Source organism: Panthera uncia, chromosome A2 (genome assembly GCF_023721935.1).
Source record: "Panthera uncia isolate 11264 chromosome A2, Puncia_PCG_1.0, whole genome shotgun sequence".
NCBI lineage: Eukaryota > Metazoa > Chordata > Mammalia > Carnivora > Felidae > Panthera > Panthera uncia.
The window spans coordinates 158,505,718-158,522,407 of record NC_064816.1 but is presented as its reverse complement, the minus strand read 5'-3'; the positions used below and the strand labels follow the sequence as shown (position 1 = coordinate 158,522,407).

At 50.9% G+C, this 16,690-nt stretch overlaps 1 long non-coding RNA gene across 3 annotated transcripts; it reads left to right on the top strand.

Moving 5' to 3' along the window:
* Positions 1 to 4,998: 4,998 nt before the first annotated feature.
* On the top strand, positions 4,999 to 6,699 carry LOC125930951 (uncharacterized). 3 transcript variants are annotated; one of them, XR_007460322.1, is made up of 4 exons: positions 5,077 to 5,203; positions 5,461 to 5,612; positions 5,785 to 5,936; positions 6,218 to 6,699. It is a non-coding gene; the product is annotated as an uncharacterized LOC125930951 (long non-coding RNA). The 3 variants fall into 3 exon arrangements; XR_007460323.1 differs by lacking the exon at positions 5,077 to 5,203 and adding an exon at positions 4,999 to 5,068 and having other exon boundaries at positions 5,785 to 6,699; XR_007460321.1 differs by having other exon boundaries at positions 5,785 to 6,699.
* The last annotated feature ends 9,991 nt before the right edge of the window (positions 6,700 to 16,690 follow it).

Genomic DNA, 16,690 nt, shown 5'->3' with positions numbered 1-16,690 from the left:
GCCGATCTATCCACAGAAACTTGGCAGGCCAGAAAGGCGGGGCAGGATATATTCAATGTGTGGAATCAGAAAAATATGCAGCCAAGAATTCTTTATCCAGCAAGGCTGTCATTCATAATAGAAGGAGAGATTAAAAGTTTCCCAGACAAACAAAAATTAAAGGAGTTTGTGACCACTAAACCAGCCCTGCAAAAAATTTTAAGGGGGACTCTCTGAGGGGAGAAAAGATTAAATAAATAAATAAATAAATAAATAAAACCAAAAGCAACAAAGACAACAAAGGAACAGAGAACACCACCAGAAGCTCCAACTCTACAAGCAACATAATGGCAATAAATTCATATCTTTCAGTACTCACTCTAAACATCAGTGGACTAAATGTTCCAATCAAAAGACATAGGGTAACAGAATGGATACAAAAACAAGATCCAACCATATGCTGTTTACAAGAGATCCACTTTAGACCTAAAGGAACCTTCAGATTGAAAGTAAGGGGATGGAGAACCATCTATCATGCTAACGGTCAACAAAAGAAAGCCAGAGTAGCCATACTTATATCAGACAATCTAGACTTTAAAATAAAGACTGTATCAAGAGATGCAGAAGGGTATTATATCATAGGGATCTATCCACCAAGAAGACCTAACAATTGTAAACATTTATGCGCCAAATGTGAGAGCACCCAAATACATAAATCAATTAATCACAAACATAAACTCATCAATAGTAATACCATAATAGTAGGAAACTTCAACATCCCACTCACAGCAATGGACAGATCATCTAATCAAAAAATCAACAAGGAAACAATGGCTTTGAATGACACACTGGACCAGATGGACTTAACAGATATATTCAGAACATTTCATCCTAAAGCAGCAGAATATACATTCTTCTCCAGTGTGCATGGAACGTTGTCCAGAATAGACCATATACTGGGACACAAATCAGCCCTAAGTAAGTACAAAAAAATCGAGATCATACCTTGCATATATTCAGACCACAACACTATGAAACTCGAAATCAACCACGAGAAAATATTTGGGAAGGTAACAAATGGAGACTGAAGAACATCCTACTAAAGAATGAATGGGCTAACCAAGAAGTTAAAGAGGAAATTAAAAAGTATGTGAAAGCCAATGAAAATGATAACACCACAACCCAAAACCTCTGGAACGCAGCAAAGGCGGTTATAAGAGGAAAGTATATAGCAATCCAGGCCTTCCTAAAGAAGGAAGAAAGATCTCACATACACAACGTAACCTAACACCTTAAGGAGCTGGAAAAAGAACAGCAAATAAAACCCAAAAGCAGCAGAAGACGGGAAATAATAACGATTAGAGCAGAAATTAATGCTATCAAAACCAAAAAAAAAAAAAAACAACAACAACAAAAAAAAACAAAACAAAACAGTAGAACAGATCAATGAAACCAGAAGCTGGTTCTTTGAAAGAATTAACAAAATTGATAAACCACTAGCCAGTTTAATCAAGAAGAAAAAGGAAAGGACCCAAATAAATAAAATCAAGAATGAAAGAGGAGAGATCACAACCAACACAGCAGAAATTAAAACAATAATAAGAGACTATTATGAGCAATTATACACCAATAAAATGGGCAATCTGGAAGAAATGGATAAATTCCTAGAGACGTATACACTACCAAAACTGAAACGGGAAGAAATAGAAAATTTAAACAGACCCATAATCAGTAAAGAAATTGAATTAGTAATCAAAAATCTCCCCAAAACAAGAGTCCAGGGCCAGATGGCTTTCAACACCTATTCTCTTGAAGCTGTTCCAAAAAATATAAATGAAAGGAAAACTTCCAAATTCTTTCTATGAAGCCAGCATTACCTTGATTCCAAAACCAGACAAAGACCCCACTAAAAAGGAGAACTACAGACCAATTTCCCTGATGGACATGGATGCAAAAGTCCTCAACAAGATATTAGCCAACCGGATCCAACAATACATTTAAAAAAATTCACCATGACCAAGTGGGATTTATACCTGGGATGCAGGGCTGGTTCAATATCTGCAAAACAATCAATGTGATTCATCACATCAATAAAAGAAAGAACAGGAACCATATCGTCTTCTCAATAGCTGCAGAGAAAGCATTTGACAAAATACAGCATCCTTTCTTGATAAAAACCCTCAAGAAAGTAGGGATAGAAGATCATACTTCAAGATCATAAAAGCCATATATGAAAGTCCCAACACTAATATCATCCTCAATGGGGAAAAACTGACAGCTTTCCCCCTAAGGTCAGGAACAAGACAGGGATGGCCACTCTCGCCACTGTTTTTCAACATAGTATTGGAAGTCTTAGCCTCAGCAATCAGACAACACAAAGAAATAAAAGGCATCCAAATCAGCTAGGAGGAGGTCAAACATTCACTCTTTGCAGATGACATGATACTTTATATGGAAAACCCAAAAGATTCCACCAAAAAAAACTGCTAGAACTGATATATGAAGTCAGCAAAGTTGCAGGATATAAGATCAATGCACAGAAATCAGTTGCATTCCTATACACCAACAATGAAGCAACAGAAAGAGAAATCAAGGAATTGATCCCATGTACAATTGCACCAAAAACCATAAAATACCTAGGAATAAATCTAACCAAAGAGATGAAAAATCTACACACTGAAAACTATAGAAAGCTTATGAAAGAAACTGAAAAAGACACACAAAAAAATGGAAAAAGATTCTATGCTCCTGGATAGGAAGAACAAATATTGTTAAAATGTTAATATTACCCAAAGCGATCTACATATTCAGTGCAATCCCTATCAAAACAACACCAGCATTCTTCATAGAGCTAGAACAAACAATCCTAAAATTTCTATGGAACCAGAAAGGACCCCAAATAAAAAAAGCAATCTTGAAAAAGAAAACCAAAGCAGGAAGCATCACAATCCCGGACTTCAAGCTGTATTACAAAGCTGTAATCACCAAGACAGTATGGTACTGGCACAAAAACAGACACTCAGCTCGATGGAACAGAACAGAGAACCCAGAAATGGACCCACAAACATATGGCCAACTCATCTTTGACAAAGCAGGAAAGAATATCCAGTGGAATAAAGACAGTCTCTTCAGCAAGTAGTGCTGGGAAAACTAGACAGTGACATGCAGAAGAATGAACCTGGACCACTTTCTTACACCATTCACAAAAATAAACTCAAAATGGATGAAAGACCCAAATTTAAGATAGGAAGCCATCAGAATCCTCAAGCAGAAAGCAGGCAAAAACCTCTCTGATGTTGGCCACAGCAACTTCTTACTCAACACATCTCTGGAGGCAAGGGAAACTAAAGCAAAAATGAGCTGTTGGGACCTCATCAAAATAAAAAGCTTCTGCACAGCAAAGGAAACAATAAGCAAAACTAAAAGGCAACCAACAGAATGGGAGAAGATATTTGCAAATGACATAGCAGATAAGGGGTTAGTATCCAAAAATCTATAAAGAACTTATCAAACTCAACACCCAAAAACCAAATAATCCAGTGAGGAAATGGGCAAAAGACATGAATAGACACTTCTCCAAGGAAGACATCCAGGCGGCCAACCGACATGAAAAAATGCTCAATATCACTCATCATCAGGGAAATACAAATCAAAACCACAATGGGATACCACCTCACACTTGTCAGAATGGCTAACATTAACAACTCAGGCAACAACAGATGTTGGCGAGGATGCGGAGAAAGACGATCTCTTTGGCACTGCTGGTGGGAATGCAAACTGGTGCAGCCACTCTGGAAAACAGTATGGAGGTTCCTCAAAAAAGTAAAAATAGAACGACCCTACGACCCAGCAATTGCACTACTAGGCATTTATCCACAGGATACAGGTGTGCTGTTTCGAAGGGACACAGGCACCCCCATGTTTCTAGCAGCGCTATCGACAAGAGCCAAAGTATGGAAAGAGCCCAAATGTCCATCGATGGATGAATGGATGAAGAAGATGTGAGATATATATACAATGGAGTATCACTCGGCAATCAAAAAGAATGAAATCTTGCCATTTGCAACCATGTGGATGGAACTAGAGAATATTATGCTAAATGAAATTAGAGAAAGACAAACATCATATGACTTCACTCATATAAGGACTTTTAAAACACAGGACATATGAATACAAGGAAAGAGAAGCAAAAATAATATAACAACAGGGAGGGAACAAAACATAAGAGACTTTTAAATATGGAGAACAAACAGAGGGTTAGTGGAGGGGTTGTGGGAAGGGGGATGGGCTAAAGGGGTAAGGAATCTCCTCCCCAAATCATTGTTGCACTATGTGCCAACTAACTTGGATGTAAATTTAAAAAATAAATAAAAATTAAAAAAAAAAAGTCAAAGTCTGATCTGGTCCAGAGAGCAGAGACAGCCCCGGGGGATTTACAAACCTGCCCGCAAGTACCGAGCGGAGTTGTGGGACACACCACTGGGGCTGGTGGCATTAAGGGAGAGAAATCCCCTCAAAGGAGATGGGATCCCGGTTGTATCATAAAGGGGAGGCATTTGACTCGACAGAGGGGAAGACGTGGGACGCCCAGCTGGTGGATAGCTTGTCTCCCATGCTCCCCGTTCATGCACTGTGCTCACGATAATGGTCTTTCTTACGGAAGAATATGCTCGTGGCCTCCGCTGGCTACAGGGTAAAATCTCAACACCTCCACATGCCGGGCCCGGTCTCCTCACTCCCTCCCTCGTGCCGAGTCACTGCCAGTCTCTGGCTACAGGGCTCACTTCCCTTTGCACAATCTCTGTGACCTTGCCTGTTCATACGAGTCCATCTGGGAAACTCCTATGTCCTTAAAAGTCCCTAAAGCTTCAAGTCAATGTGACCCCCTCCCAGTGATCCTTCCAAGGCCAAGGAGGTTCCTCCCTCCACCCTGCTCTCTGGAGTGCACACCTGTGCACCAGGGGCCACGCGGCCCTCACCTGACCTCGGGTCTGTCTCTTTGTGACGTCATAAGCTGCCTTGTCAGGAGAGCTCCGGGGAAGCCGACTCAGATGGTGATTAGCACACAGGGGTTTCTGAGGATGCACAGGTGGGGAAGGGCAGGGAGGGGAGGAAGGCATGAAGCCAAAGGAGAAGTTGGGCTGGGGTGCAATCTGAACAGAGGCCTCGGCTGACCCTGGGTGAGGGTCCGAGGCAGGGACAAGGCATTGGAGGAGGAGCAAGGGTGAGACAGGAGGTCCAGGAAGTGGGGGTGGCCTTTTGGCGGGGGGACTCTCTGCAGCACAGGCATCCCTGTGGGGGCTTCAGCCTAGGGTTGACTGTCACTGGGGGCGATGCAGGTGGCACAACCCTGAGGGCATGTCCCGACACCCACCCATCACTCGTCATGATAGCAATAAAGAATGGCACCTAACAAATTTTCCTCGCCTTGAATGAAATATCCTACTATTAAAGGATCTCCTCATCTCCCATTATCTTTAGGAAAACACAACGTTCCTCTGCCACGCTGGGTGTCCCCCGGGGCTGGCGATGAGTTCTGCAGACCTCTAATCTCCAAACGCCGAGCTGCCCACAGCCCCCCCGCTTTGGAGCCTGCGGGCAGCGAACAGTCAAATCTATTCCGACCTCCAAGGGTAAGACTGCGCCACCCAGGGGCACAAATCAGGCATTACCGCATCTATTTCAAAAGCCACAGCTCCGTGCCTAAGATGTGCGCATGACATACGAGTCCCAAGAACATCTCCCGGCAAGTTTGCTGGGTTTCGTGTTTCGAACCTGGTGCAGATTGCATGTTCTTCCAAACAGCTGCGGTTCGAGCTGCTGGTCAATCTCAGCCTCGCGTGAAGGCAAAGCGACAGAGACGGGGTGGGATCCGGGAGCAATACCTCGTCGTGGGCACCCTGCAGAGCGTAAGCGTGCAGACACGGAGGCTGCAAAGCAATGAATGCCTCTGTGAGGTAAGGGGCTGGGCCCGGCAGCTGGGGGAGTCCTGCCATCGTCAGCATTCGACGGTCTGTGTGCTGTGCCACCTGCCACGCTTGGCTTCCGGCACGCTGTGCCTGTCACGTGGCCCGGAGGCAGTCCCCTTGGAGTCCCCAGATGCTGGCTCTCCCACCTCTGTTCTTGTGTGACACAGAGGTGTGGCTATGCGCGGGGGAGCCCAGGGCTGTGGGGAGAAATCAGAAATGCGGCCAAGAGGGAGCGGGTCCAGGAAGAGCCACGGTTTGACCCTCGCCAGGCCATCCTACACCGGTCGGACTCTTCCTCCGGGGTTTGGAAAAAGCGAGCAGCCACAAGAGGCTCCCAGGTATCCCATCTGCCGCCTTTCCTCACGGGAGGAATCTCAGGAAGGTCTGGTGGCCGCAGCTGTGACCTCCATCACCACGCGCCCGCGAGTGTGAACGGTCACAGCTGTGGCCCCCGCACACACCAGGCTTCACCGCAGCATCCCCTCCCCGTCCCCATCCCAACACTCACCAACAACCAGGAGGCGTTGGGGGAGTGTTTAAAAACCATGATCACCCATTAAAGCCTGTAAGGCACAGAAGACCTTCACGCGACCCTTGTCATCACAAACCAACACGTTCTCAGGGTTCCGGGCGTCATCAGTGAATAAGATGCTGCTTAAGTGACATTTCTAGATGACCCGGTCAGGCCCGCCTGTTCATCGACCGACGCCTTATGGTAGCCACGTTAACCTAAAAAGCTTTCCCAAATTTACGCTGTGTCTTCATGCCTTCTTCGGCCGGGAGCCGCGACCGCGCTCCTGCCCATCCCTGGGAACCATCCCTGTGCATACGGACCGCGGTGCTGAGCTGGCTTCCTCCTCTGTATTGGCAAGGTCATGGCCACAGCTGGAAGGCAGCCCTCTCGTCCCTTCCGATGTGTGGCCTCCCGTGTGCTAAGAGGCCAGGGCCGGGCAGTTTGTGCCTGAGACGCGCCGGCCCTCCTGGGTTCCGGGCCCACTTCCCAGGTGCGCCCCACACCGCTGGGGCTTCGGGTACCGGAGCAGCAGGGAGGAGCAGGGGCCCCGGACCCAGCCTCTGCACTTGCCTCTGGGTTCTTGTTTCCAGGGAGCTAGAGGGTCTTACAGGCACACGCGCTCTGAAGGCAGACAGTTTGCCCTGCCACCTAAATCCTGCTCGGTTCTTTACCGCCCCAAGCGGTGACGAGACTTTCAAGCACACGGAACTCCTGATTTCAACTCAGAATCGACCTCAACTGGGCGTGGGTGCCACGCCAACCGGCGGTAACTGCTCTGCACACGCAGCCAAGCAGGCGGGCGGCGGTGCGGGGCGCCCTCTGGTGTCCTCCTCTGGGATAGCCGGCCCGCAAATCCCTTCAAGGGCCAGCCCCACCGTGAGCCCTGATGGGGCCAGGAAACGCGCACTGTGACAGGTGCGGCTCCCCTCCCTGGAATCTAAGGAGTCGGAGAACAAAGGGAGGAGGGAGAGCAAAGCGCTCATTCCCAGCATCGGCCCATCCCGGTCCTTTTGCGTCCCTGCATCCCTGCCACCTTTCCCCTCCCAGCACCCCGGAGAGCCCCGTTTACATCCTCTGATTTGGAGACCAGGAAACTGAGGGTCAAAGAGGTGAAGAAATACACAGAGGTTCACACAATTAATAAACAGGACCCAGGAGTAAAACCCTGGCCTCCAGATTCTCGGGCCAGGGCTTATAAACATCATTATGTACTAATGAGTGTAGGAGACAGGATGGAAGTCGTTAGGGGTTGACCCAAAAGTAAGATCCCAGTGGTTTGGAGACGCAGAATGTGCGGGAGCAGGCACTGGACCTCGCAGGGTGCTCACTAACCAAAGGAAAGGAACACACCACCTCATAAGCACAGCCAAAGTATTAGATGATGTCGTGCACAAGGAAGGCATTCCATACAGTGGAATTACTGGTCATATTTCTGTTTTCACTAGTGAAATAGATGGTTTTAAGATTGTTTTTAATATTTTATTTATTTTTGAGAGAGACGGAGACAGAGTGTGAGCAGGGGAGGGGGAGAGAGAGAGGGAGACACAGAATCCGAAGCAGCTCCAGGCTCCGAGCTGTCAGCACAGAGTTCGATGCGGGGCTCGAACCCTTGAACTGTGAGATCATAACCTGAGCCAAAGTCAGATACTCAGCCAACTGAGCCACCCAGGTGCCCCGTGATGGTTTTAATGTTAAATTATAAACCAAAGATTAACCTACCCAATCAACTGATAGTTCAGACAATTCCACAACCCCCCACACACACACACACACATACACTGCACACGTGTCTTCTAAGAAATGACCCCAAACCACTAGCCAGTATGGTTGCCAGATTTAGCAAATAAAAATACAGAACATCCAGGCAAGTTTGAATTTCACATAAAAATGAATAATGTTTAGCATAAGTATGTCCCATGTAATGTTTGGAATGTGTCATAAATACTGCACGGGACATACTTATGCTTAAAAATTATTTGTTATTTACCAGAAATTTCTGCTTAACTTGACATCCTGTATTTTATCTGGCAGCCCTATTTGAGAGCTGGCTGGGGTGGGGGATGTGAGGCAGAGAGATGGGTGGGGGTCCCAGAACGCAGGAGGTGTGCAGAAAAAGAGGCAAGAGGAAACATCAACACACACATACCTCGGGGCCAGCCTGGCTCGTGAGTGAAACAGCTATACAGACAAATGAAGTTATGCCGGGAAAATTACTCCTATGGGCTCCCTTCTGAGCAATAGTCTTTCATATGTGACTACCATATTTTCAGTGGAGGTGGGAAGAAATGACTTTTCTATTCATAAATATTTTATACCTCTTTATATTCAAAATAGGCGTTCATTAAAGGCCCTGAATGGCATATCCTATTTTACCGTATTTGGAATTGATGGTGATGAAATTCTTACGGATCTACTTTTGCATCAACGGGGCTAAAAACGTACACGTCGTTCGTCATGTCGGACATGGAGAAAACTGGTACCGTGTGTCTGGGTTATTCAAATGTTGTCTAAATACATATGACCGATCAGTGCCTCAGGCAGCTTCCTGGCAAAGCCAGCCCTTAACCCAGATGTGAACAGCACCTCATTCGGGCAGCATGGCCCCCATCTTTGCTGGGCAAGGTGTTGAAGAATATGAACATGGCACACGGCTGGAGCTGGCTTTCCAGTTTCTCTGCCGCCGTGTCTCCACCCACTTCCCTTTCTGTCACCTTCCCTAATTTAAAAATAAGTGGGAGGGGCACCTGGGTGGCAGTCGGTTAAGCATCCAACTTTGCCTCAGGTCATGATCTCGCGGTCCGTGGGTTCGAGCCCCGCGTCGGGCTCTGTGCTGACAGCTCGGAGCCTGGAGCCTGCTTGGGATTCTGTGTCTCCCCCTCTCTCTGCCCCCACCCCCACGCGCTCTCTCTCTCTCTCTCTCTCTCTCTCTCAAAAATAAATAAATAATAAAATAAAATAAAATAAAATAAAATAAAATAAAATAAAATAATAGGTGGGAGTTCCCAACTTTCATGCAGGGAAGAATATGAGATCTCCTCCTCACCCACAATATCATCAAAATCTCAACGAGATGCCAGGCCCCCCACCAATATTGGAGAGGAGGGCTGGAATTATTTTATTTGAATAGTAGCGGGGGGAACCAACAAAAACAAACAAAATGCTAATCCTCAGGGCTTTGGGGGGACAGAAAATAAAATCGACACTGTTGATGAAGTATCCGCCGGCCAGCAAGTACCATTCCGCGCCTCCGTTTCCAAGTCGAGAGCAGGGCAGGGCGATAGCGATCGACGAGTTTGGGGGAATCGGAGGCACTGATTCACGGAAGCATTAGAAGCTTGCCTGGCGTTGTTTGCGCTTCGGCCAGCCAGCGTCATTATGGTCATGTCACATGTGCTGGAGGACACCCCGGGCAAGATGTTGCTCGAAGGCCCCTCTCTTCCAAGCTGGCTGGCCAAAGACCGAGCGGAGGTCAACTCAGGGAGAAAGGTCACGGCCCATGCGCGTCACGGGCCGCTGTGACAGAGATGTGGTTTGGGGGGCGCTGGCCCTTCCGAGGACTTCAAACACGAACACTACTAGTTTGCTAGGTCTGTCGACAAAGTACTCAGGCCGGCAGCTGAAGGACGGAAACGTCCCGTGTCACGGATCCAGGTGCAGACGGGGCCGGCTCCTTCCGCGGGCGGCGAACCCGCAGCGCCCCTCGTCCCCAGGTGCGTGGAAGGGCCACCCGCCCTCGTCTTTGCGAGGCGCTCCCCTCCCCGCCGTGTGCGTGTCCTGAGCGGCCCCCCACCCCCACCCCCACCGCTCATCGGGACACGGTCACATCAGAGCGCGGCCCATCTCGCTCTGGGCCTGACTAAGCACATCTGCCAGTGACACGCGAACCCGATTTCCAAATAAAGTCACATTCCGAAGGACGGGTGTTCGGGCCCCCCTACACGTGAATTGGGGGGACACAATGTAGCCCCTAACGGATGCTTTTACAGGCCACCGCACCCCTCCTCCCAGACGCCCACCGCTCACACCCTTCGACCCCCCAGGCGCTGGCATTTGCAGCCCCACCACGCACATGGGGTGGGGTGGGGTGGGTGGGGGTGCCTGTGGCCCTGCCCACAGGGGCCTGCTGCGTTCACACCCTCCTCCTTCGCCCACTTGATGATGCGCCAGTCAGCCCCTCGGTTCCCCCGTCTACAACGAGAGCGAGAGCGCGAGGCCCTGGGTGGATCCCAGAACAAGGCGCTCACCCGCCCCCCGCCCGCGAATCGGCGGGCGCAGTGCCTGGCGCGCCTCACACCCGCTGGGCGCAGGCCTGTCCCCCACTTGTCAAGAGGACGAATGGACGTGTGTGGACCCGGTTCACTGTGAATGCTGTGTAAGTGTCACCCACGACTATCGCTGCCGCTGTTGTTGGCTCTCACAAAGGAGAGTTCAACACCATCACAAGTCTCGGCGTGTAATGCAGCGGGGAGGGGTGGGGGGCTGCAGGAAAGGCCAGGCAGGTGGAATCCTCAGAGAGCAGAAGGCTGAGCTCAGAGAGGTGCCATAACCAGCCCTGGGCGTCCAGCAGCCCAGGCAGGATCACGCTGAAGACAAAGGCGTCTGAGGACGTCAGGATGCTAGAAGCCATGGTCAGTTGCCACTGTTTAAACAGCATGCCCGAGGGGCGCCCGGGTGGCTCAGTCGGTTAAGCGGCCGACTTCAGCTCAGGTCACGATCTCACGGTCCGTGAGTTCGAGCCCCGTGTTGGGCTCTGTGCTGACAGCTCAGAGCCTGGAGCCTGCTTCAGATTCTGTGTCTCCCTCTCTCTCTGCCCCTCCCCCGTTCATGCTCTGTCTCTCTCTGTCTCAAAAATAAATAAACGTAAAAACAAATTAAAAAAAATAAAATAAATAAACGGCATGCCCGAGCAAATTAAGATTAAGACGGACATCTTCAGGAGTCTGTGCTTTAGGTACAAAAGACCACAGACGCTGACAGCCCACAACCCAGAATGGTCCTGATCTGTGAGGGATGACGCATCCAAGACCCCCCGCCCCTTTTTCCAGGGCCAGGAACTGCCCCGCGTCCAGGCTCCTGAGCCCTTTGCGGCCTGCACAAGCTGGCAGTGTCCCCGCTCACGTCCCCAGCGGTCGCCGGCCGCCGTCCAGGAGGCCAGCACGTCCACGCAGAGCCAGCTGGCTGCCACGGCCCCCGGATGCCCCGTCAGCGGCAGCCAGAGGGTGACGCGGGTGAGGGCGGTGGGGGACGGGGATCCAGCCTGCTCACGGCCATTGTCTTTCTCCGCACGCTCTCTAAGCTCTCTAGTCAAAGATGACCAGTTGGGCTCAAAGGGTGAGCCCGCCAAGTCCCCTAGGGCCCAAGATGCGGGGACCCGAGCCTGCTGGTTTGCGCTGGCCTCAGACGTCGCACAAATTCCCTCATCTGCCTGTGGCAACAAGCTATTCTCGCAACGGCTTCATTACTTCCTCATCGTCGGGATTTATTTGCTTCATTTTTCTTGTTAGGAAACATTTAAAAAATTAATCTCCAATCTGGGGCTGCTGTTAATTTAAAAGCTCCTCCTCATTTATTAATGGCATCGTCCGTCACTTCGATCATATCCCACAACCACCATCGCCCCCACACGGCAGCACATGTGAGCACACGTCCTGCTGACTCCAAGTCCTTCCTTCGCTGTCTCCCCTTCCTGGTGAAACACTCGATTTTCCAGGGCGCCTTGGTGGCTCAGTTGGTCGAGCATCTGACTCTTGATTACAGTTCAGGTCATGATCCCAGGGTCATGGGATTGAGCCCCACATTGGGGAGAGATTCATATTCTCTCTCTCTCTCTCTCTCTCTCAAATAAAAAATTTACAAACTCGATTTTCGGGGCACCTGGGTAGCTCCAGAGGTTAAGTTTCTGACTTTGACTCAGGTGATGATCTCACGGTTCATGGGTTCGAGTCCCATGTTGGGATCTGTGTTGACAGCTAAGAGCCTGGAGCCTGCTTGGGATTCTGTGTCTCTCTGTCTCTCTCTCTCTCTTCCCCTCCCCCCCAAAATAAATAAACATTAAAAAAAATTCTTTTAATAAAATAAAAACTTGATTTTCCATCCGCCCGGTGAACCATTGTCTCCATTATATCTGGGGGGCTTGAAGGGGCCATTTGATAAATGCTAGAATTAAAAACTGTTGGAGTGGGCAGTGCTCTTACATGGTGAACCCAGGCTGCCCGGGGTCCAAGCTCACGGGGGCCTATGTGGCCCCCTCCCACTGGCCCATCGGCGATTACGTCCAGCCCCCATCAGCGCAGCTCACCAAATGCAGCGAGTGGTGGAGGCCACGGGCACCAGTGAAGCCATCCCCTCCTCGGCCCCTTCCTCGGCTCTGCCGGCAGTGAGCTCCCGGCCAGACGTGTGCCAAGAAATGCTTGGTACTTTGGCATCAGAGACCCACAAATGTTAGTTGAAAAATTAATTAGATGGTACTTAATATGAGAACAATCGATGGTTTTATCAGCCAACAGCCACAAAGAGTATCCCCTAAAATTAGAACAGCAAACAGATTTTCTCTCTGGAGCCAGCTCCGAACAACTGTGTTCATGGACTCTTCCAGAAGATTCTGAGACCGCATTTAGGAATGGAGGAAAGACCACTGCCACAGTCGCCCGGGACACCCGGGCTGGAGAGAGAGGGTGGGTAGTTCAGGCGTGTCCAGGAGAGAACAGACTGAACAGGACATACACACGTGGCGGGGGGGCAGGGGCCAGACAGAGACTTATTTTAGGAAAACGGCCCTCACAGGTGTAGGAACTGGCAGGTGTGGAGCCCGTGGGGCTGGCCGGCAGTCTCAAAACCCAGATAAACTTGGTCCTGCAGTGTTGAATCTGAAATACATATGGCAGCAGGATGCAGGCTGGAAACTCGGGCAGGAGTTCTTAAGGCAGGATTTCTTCTTTAGGAACCTCAGTCTTTTCTTAAAGCCACCGGCTGATCCGATGAGGCCCACCCTCATTATGGAGGGTAATCTCCTCCACTTAAATTGTACAGACCTATACATACAGAGAAAAACTGGTGGCTGCCAGACGGGAGATGTGGGGAGATGGGCAAGATGGGGGAGGGGACGGGGAGGCACGGGCTCCCAGCTGTGGAATGAATGGGTCACGGGCATAGCAGTCACAACACAGAGAATACAGTCGATGGCGTCGTATCGACCGTGTGGAATCACCATGTCGTACGTCTGAGACGAACGTAACTGTGTGCCAGCTGTAGTCACATTAAAAAAATTTTTTAAATAAACAAATAAATAGAAAGCGCAAAGTAACTGATGTTGTAAACGCTAATCACATCTACCAAACAGCTTCCAGATAGCATCTAGACGAGTGCTTGGCCAACAGCTGGGCACCACAGCCCAGACGGGCCAATCCAACACCACCCGGACCTCCAATACCTCCGCGGAACCCTTGAAACAAGGCACGGAGGCCACGCACCGAACAGGTTCTCAACAGCATCACTTCCTAGCAGAACACGGGTTTTAAAGTTGATGCGCGGTCACAGAACGTGGAAGCCCCGAGGAACTTCCTAATTCCATCGTAAGTTTCCCTGAGGGCCCAGGAGGCACCCGGCTCGCTCCCCTGCCTCCCGGAAGGTCCCGCTCACCATTTCTGAAGTCCTAGAATCTCCTCCCCGACGCCTGGGAAAGGGGAAGGGGGAGGGGGGGGCCTCAAGAAAAAGCGGAGTTAATATCCAATGGGCACTAATAGTTTAATAAGCTGAAATAAATTGATTCTCCATTATAAGCCAAGAGGCAACAGTCAGGCTAAATAGGCCTCCCCTTGCTTACGGCCGGCGCACCGGTAACATATAGATGCAGCAAGACTTAATTGGTTTCCTCGAGACTGCGCGGAAGAAAGAAATCACCCAACCCAACTGCTAACGCTAATGAGACTTTCGGAAAGCTCCATTGTGAAAACAGATCACCCTCTTCCCCGGTCACTTCCCAATCTTCTGGATCCAATTTATGCACCCAGGCTCCCCGCGGCCTCCCCGCGGCCTCCCCAGCACACCCCTCCACCAGGGAAGTAACCACAGATTCTCGGCCCCGACTGACTGGCAGTGAGGACCCGGCCAGGGCGCAGCTCCGTTGGCGTGGCTCTGTGGCTCCAAGTTACAGAGGCTGCTTGAAGTCTCTTCCCCTTCTTCAGCCACGGAGCCCACGCAACCGCACGCCGTGGTGACCCCCGGGGCCCCCGGCCCGTGGCATCATTCGGCGCTTCCGGGTCTGGCGTGGGGCGCGGACGTCCTGTCTCCGAGTCAGAACGGCAGACGTTTAGAAGACTCGGCCACACGTCCCGTCCTCACGGCCAACACACGCTCCAAGAGTGAGCCTCCCTCCCCTTACGCAGACGTCTGCCAAATGGAAGCACCACTGGGACGATGCGACTTGGCAGATGGCCGACAAAGGCCTCTCACACGTCATCCTGGCTGATTCTCCAACCTCCCTGCGAGGGAAGCTGCCAGAGTCTCGTGCCGTCGACCGGGGGACGGAGATCAGGCCATCAGTCACACAGATTGAGAACGCCCACGTGGGGCTTCAACCTGCAGAATCTGAGCTCCGCTCTTGCAAGGAAGCCGCGGGAACGTGGTTCCCTTCCAGCTCCTGAGTGGGTGGGGAGGGGCGAGCACAAAACCCCCACGCGGCGCAACCACAAGTAACCAGAAGCTGGCCAAGATGGGCCCCCGGCTTCCTCGGCCCCTCTCGCCACAGGCACCTCACTGTCCCCGTCCGCCCGGAGGGAGGGCGTTGGTCATTTGTCACCTGAGTCCAAAACCTCAAGCTGACTGCTTCACCAAAACGTTTGCACTTTACGTCAGTTGTTTCTAATCGTAAAACCTAAAACTTTGGTCTATTAGACATTCATCCAGAATGTGGGTAGTGTGTACCCCTTAAGCTTACACGGTGCATTAGGTCAATTATGCTCAGTAACCCCGGGGGAGAAACAACAACAAATAAGGAGTCGATTTGCGGGGTGCCGGTCTGTGGGTGTACGGAATCGTGGGGCACCTCCCGGGCCCCTCCTGGACCCTCAGCCCCCCACACCTGTCCATCGCTCTTCCCCAGGCTGGAGGGCCCTGAAAGCGCCACCAGCGATCACGACCGCTCTGCTCCTCTTTGGCTGACACCCTCGGGTCAGGAGGAAGGAAGCACCCTGCCCTGTCCCTCACCGCGCTGCCCCGATGCAGCCTTCTTCCCGTCAGTCACCATGAGAACTTCTCAACCAGTGAACCAACAGCCTTTCCGGGTTTAACCAGGGACCGGACTTTGCTAGAATTATCACGGCATCTTAGATTCAGGCTCTCCCTTCCTGCCTCCTCCGCTCTACCCCTCCAGGCCTGTCTCCCACTCTTGACTGTGCGCACAAATCACGCGGGAGCCTGTTCAATGCAGGCTCAGACTCAGTGGGTCTGGGGCAGGACCTGCGACCCCACATCTCCGGGCCACGGAGCACCCTGCCAGTAGCAAGGACCCAGTCTTCTCTGGACAATCACGCTGAGGGCCGACTCTTTTCTTCCAGGCCTCACAACCTATCCCTTTCTTCTCCTTCCCATTTTTCAAGACCCCTGAGCTACTAGAACCAGCGGAGAATTTAAAAGCTCGGGGGCCTACAGGAATGATATTGACCTAGCTAGCGCAGCAACTGGGTCGGTCGGAAAAGAAGCTGTCCACCAGCCACCGTGCGGACTAGCGAGGGCACTGAACCCCTGCCTCCAGCGTGGACTTGGCCGTTACTGGCTGAACTGTGGTCCCCAAGAAGCTGTGCTGGAAGCCTTACCTCCCAGAACCTAAGAACAGGACCTCATTTGCAAACAGGGTCTTTGCCGATGATAAGTAAGTTAGGATGAGGTCACACTGGAGTGGGGTGAGCCCCTAACCCAATATGACAGGTGTCCTCACGAGAGGAGACGCAGACAGGAGAACGTGCAGACACGCAGAGGGAAAACGGCGGGACTGGAGGGACACAGCCGCACCCCAGGGCACCCCAAGGAGCGCCAGCCACCCCCCCAGACGCTGGCACAGGGAGCGTGGCCCTGCAGACCCTTGATTTCAGACTTCCAGCCTCCACTCCTGCTGTTTAGACCCTCCCCGCCACGTCCCCTCCCCGACGTGCCAGGTTGTGCCAGCAGCCCGGGAAATGCTCCAGGTGCGTTATTTTGTTTGGTTTGCCTTAAACAGCAGTCAGAGGGAGAG